Source organism: Somniosus microcephalus, unplaced genomic scaffold (genome assembly GCF_052327205.1).
Source record: "Somniosus microcephalus isolate GS21.2 unplaced genomic scaffold, FLI_Smic_1.0 unresolved_chr5, whole genome shotgun sequence".
In the NCBI taxonomy this organism is placed as follows: Eukaryota; Metazoa; Chordata; class Chondrichthyes; order Squaliformes; family Somniosidae; genus Somniosus; species Somniosus microcephalus.
The window spans coordinates 31,288,918-31,293,136 of record NW_028225183.1 but is presented as its reverse complement, the minus strand read 5'-3'; the positions used below and the strand labels follow the sequence as shown (position 1 = coordinate 31,293,136).

At 48.3% G+C, this 4,219-nt stretch overlaps 1 pseudogene; it reads right to left on the bottom strand.

Annotated features, from left to right (window-relative positions):
- Nucleotides 1-2,668: 2,668 nt before the first annotated feature.
- Nucleotides 2,669-3,677, bottom strand: LOC147087787 (uncharacterized; annotated as a pseudogene).
- Nucleotides 3,678-4,219: the final 542 nt, after the last annotated feature.

Genomic DNA, 4,219 nt, shown 5'->3' with positions numbered 1-4,219 from the left:
GGACGACGTGCATTTTCTTCAATGGGTTGCAAAATAAATATTTTCGACGGTTAAAATTGCTTTCACGGTTTCAAGAGAATTAAACAATGTAGTATTTCTCTTGTGGCCCAGGCCTCTCATGATGCCTTTATGTAATAATGGAGTGAAGTGCTTGTTTAACTTTCTGCTTGAATCGTTGTTTGATTGTAGCTTTGAATGTGTCTCAGGAACCGAAAGGCAGCGGTTAAAATGCAGTAAAAACGGGTCACTTGGGAAGAGGTCCTCATTTCCGTAGTCGGCAGGATTCGAATCTGCAGAGGGAAACCCCAATGGATTTTAAATCCATCGCATTAACCACTCGGCCTCGACTACCCCGATAGTCGATTGGACCCAAGCACCTTCTCATTTGCTGCAAAATCGGTGCCTCTGCTGTGAATGCTCTGTTACATAAGCACTTGGGTTCCTGTGAAGTAATTCCAATTCCAATTGCAAAGCGCTTTTGATCTGTCTCTGTTGCGCAATAAGCCAGTGCGTTCGGCCGTTAATTAAAAGATTGGTGGCTCGAGCCCATCCAGAGACGTGACCAGGTTTTACTTTTTACAAATATATCTATTGTATAAAAATGGAGTCTTTGATTCCGTGAAAGGAACAGTGGTGAGCATGCTGCTGCTGCCTTCCTGCTTCCAATGGGAACAATCGCTTCATCGATCCGTCTTCTGCCAGGCAGCCTGGATATTCTACTTCCCTTATACCAATATTCCAAGTGCAGATTTCTTGCCATGAAAATCCAGCAGGAATATCGGCCACAGTAGATAATCCATTCTGAAAACACTTTTCTATACTTTCCTCAGTTATACACTTACATGGATTAGAACGGAAACCTTGAAACAATAACAATTGCCTGACAACTTCAGCTTCCTTGCATCGCTCCGCACCCTGATCACGTGGCAACAACCAACCAATCACATACAGCGGCGCAAGAACGCCCCCATTTGAATGTGTCCAATCAGGTCCTGAGGATTGAGCGCTCGGTTAGCGTCAGCTCCAGCAGGTTGAAGGACTCGGTTTTGAGCGGATGATTTGTTCCTATCGCCGGCGCTGCGGCCGAGAAGCGAGCAGCCCCTGCAATCTCTTCTTTTCAGCCAAATTCTAGAGGTATGAATTTCTAATCACAAAATCTTTGAAGCGAGCTGATTTGGTTGCTCTGTTTGAATGCACTTTAGTGACTGTCACGGGCCTTGTCCTTTTCCTTTTGCGTGCGGTTTTCAGTGTGTGATCGCTTAACGTTTTGAGACTGAAATGAAGTGCAATGTTTGATTCAAATTGCTGCTTCATATGGCGTTCGGCCAAATTGAGGCAATTAGACACTACGGACGGGAGTCTAATCGCCTTTTCTCTCGTGTGCTGCTTTTGTCCCTTTATACGGCCGCGTGCGTGTCAGAGAATGTGGGAGGAGAAGAAATCTGTGGCAGCTTGTCCATCCAGTTAAACATTGTTTTCTGTGGTGACATGAAATCAGCAGACTGTACGAAGGAAGAACATATATATTCTTTCAGGGCTTGACTGTGCGGATGCTGACAGGCTGTTTACCCTTTTTTTTTTATTTCATTGATGGGATGTGGGCGTCGCTGGCCGGCTAGGCCTGCATGTAGTACCAATCCCTAATTGCCCTTGAGAAGATGGTGGTGAGCCGCCTTCTTGAACAGCTGCAGTCCTTATGGTGTAGGTATAACCACAATGCTGTTAGGAAGGGAGTTCCAGGATTTTGCCCAGCGACAGTGAAGGAACGGTGATACAGGTCCAAGTCAGGATGGTGTGTGGCTTGGAGGGGAGCTTGTAGGTGGTGATCTTTCCATGTGTCTGCTGCCCTTGTCCTTCTAAGTGGTAGAGGTCGCGGGTTTGGAAGGTGCTGTTGAAGGAGCTTTGGCGTGTTGCTGCAGTGCATCTTGTAGATGGTACACACTGCAGCCACAGTGCACCGGTGGTGGAGGGGATGAATTTTGAAGGTGGTGGATGGAGTGCCAATCAAGCGGGCTGCTTTATCCTGAATGGTGTCGAGCATCTTGAGTGTTGTTGGAGCTGCACTCATCCAGGCAAGTGGAGAGTATTCCATCACACTCCTGACTTGTGCCTTGCAGATGGTGGAAAGGCTTTGGGGAGTCAGAAGGTGAGACACCGACGCAGAATTCCCAGCCTCTAGCCTGCTCTTGCAGCCACAGTATTTATATGGCTGGTCCAGTTCAGCTTCTGATCAATGGTAACCCCCAGGATGTTGATAGGGGGGGATTCAGCAATGGTAATGCCATTGAATGTCAAGGGGAGATGGTCATTGCCTGGCACTTGTGTGGTGCGAATGTTACTTGCCACTTGTCAGCCCAAGTCTGAATTTTGTCCAGGTCTTGCTGCATATGGACACGGACTGCATCAGTATCTGACGAGTCTCGAATGGTGCTGAACAGTGTGCAATCATCAGCGAACTTCCCCACTTCTGACCTTATGATGGAGGGAAGGTCATTAATGAAAAAGCTGAAGTTGGTTGGGCCTAGGACACTGCCCCGAGGAACTCCTGCTGTGATGTCATGTGATTGAGATGAATGACCTCCAACAACCATAGCCAACTTCCTTTGTGCTAGGTATGATTCCAACCAATGGAGAGTTTTCCCCATGATTCCCATTGACTTCAGTTTAGCTAGGGCTCCTTGATGCTACACTTGATCAAATGCTGCCTTGATGTCAAGGGCAGTCACTCTCATCTTACCTCTTGAGTTCAGCTCTTTTGTCCATGTTTGGACCAAGGCTGTAATGAGGTCAGGAGCTGAGTGGCCCTGGCGGAACCCAAACTGGGCGTCAGTTAGCAGGTTATTGCTGAGTAAGTGCCGCTTGATAGCACTTTCGACGACACCTTCCATCACTTTGCTGATGATTGAGAGTAGACTGATGGGATGATAATTGGCCGGGTCGGATTTGTCCTGCTTTTTGTAGACAGGACATACTTGGGCAATTTTCCACATTGCCAGGTAGATGCCAGTGTTGTAGCTGTACTGGAACAGATTGGCTAGGGGCGCAGCTAGTTCTGGAGCACAAGTCTTCAGTACTATTGCCGGAATGTTGTCAGGGCCCATAGCCTTTGCAGTGTCCAGTGTCTTCAGCCGTTTCTTGATATCACGTGGAGTGGATTGAATGGGCTGAAGACTGGCATCTGTGATGCTGGGGACCTAAGTAGGAGGCCGAGTTGGATCATCCACTCAGCACTTCTGGCTGAAGAGAGTTGCAAATGCTTCAGCCTTGTCTTTTGCACTCACGTGCTGTGCTCCACCATCATTGAGGATGGGGATATTTTTGGAGCCTCATCCTCCTGTTAACTGTTTAATTGTCCACCACCACTCACGACTGGATGTGGTAAGACTGTGGAGCTTTGACTTGTTCCGAAGGTTGTGAGATCGCTTAGCTCTTTCTATCGCATATTGCTTCTGTTGTTGGGCATGCAGGTAGACCAGTGTTGTAGCCTCACCAGGTTGCAACCTCATTTTTCGGTGTGCCTGGTGATTTTCCCGGCATGCTCTCCTGCATTCTTCGTTAAACCAGGGTTGATCTCCCGGCTTGATGGTAATGGTAGAGTGAGGGATATTCCGGGCCATGAGGTTACAGATTGTGGTTGACTACAATTCTGCTGCTGCTGATGGCCAACAGCGCCTCATGGATGCCCAGTTTTGAGTTGCCGGTTCTGTTCGAAATCTATCCCATTTAGCACGGTGGTAGTGCCACACAACACGGTGGAGGGTATCTTCAACATGATGACGGGGCTTCGTCTCCACAAGGAGTGTGCGGTGGTCACTTCCACCAATGTTGTCATGGACAGATGCATCTGCAACAGGTTGATTGGTGAGGACGAGTTCAAGTAGCTTTTTCCCTCACCACCTGTCGCAGACCCAGTCTGGCAGCTATATCCGTTAGGATTCGGCCAGCTCAGTCAGTTGAGGTGCTACCGAGCCACTCTTGGTGATGGACTTTGAAGTCCCCCACCCAGAGGATATTTTGTGCCCTTGCCACTTTCAGACCTTCTTCCAATTGGTTTTCAACATGAAGGAGTACTGATTCATCAGCTGAGGGAGGGTGTTAGGTGGTAATTAGCAGGAGGTTTCCTTGCCCATGTTTGAATTGATGCCATGAGACCTCATGGGGTCCTGAGTCAATGTTGCGGTCTCCCAGGGCTACTCCCTCCCGACTGTATACCACTGTG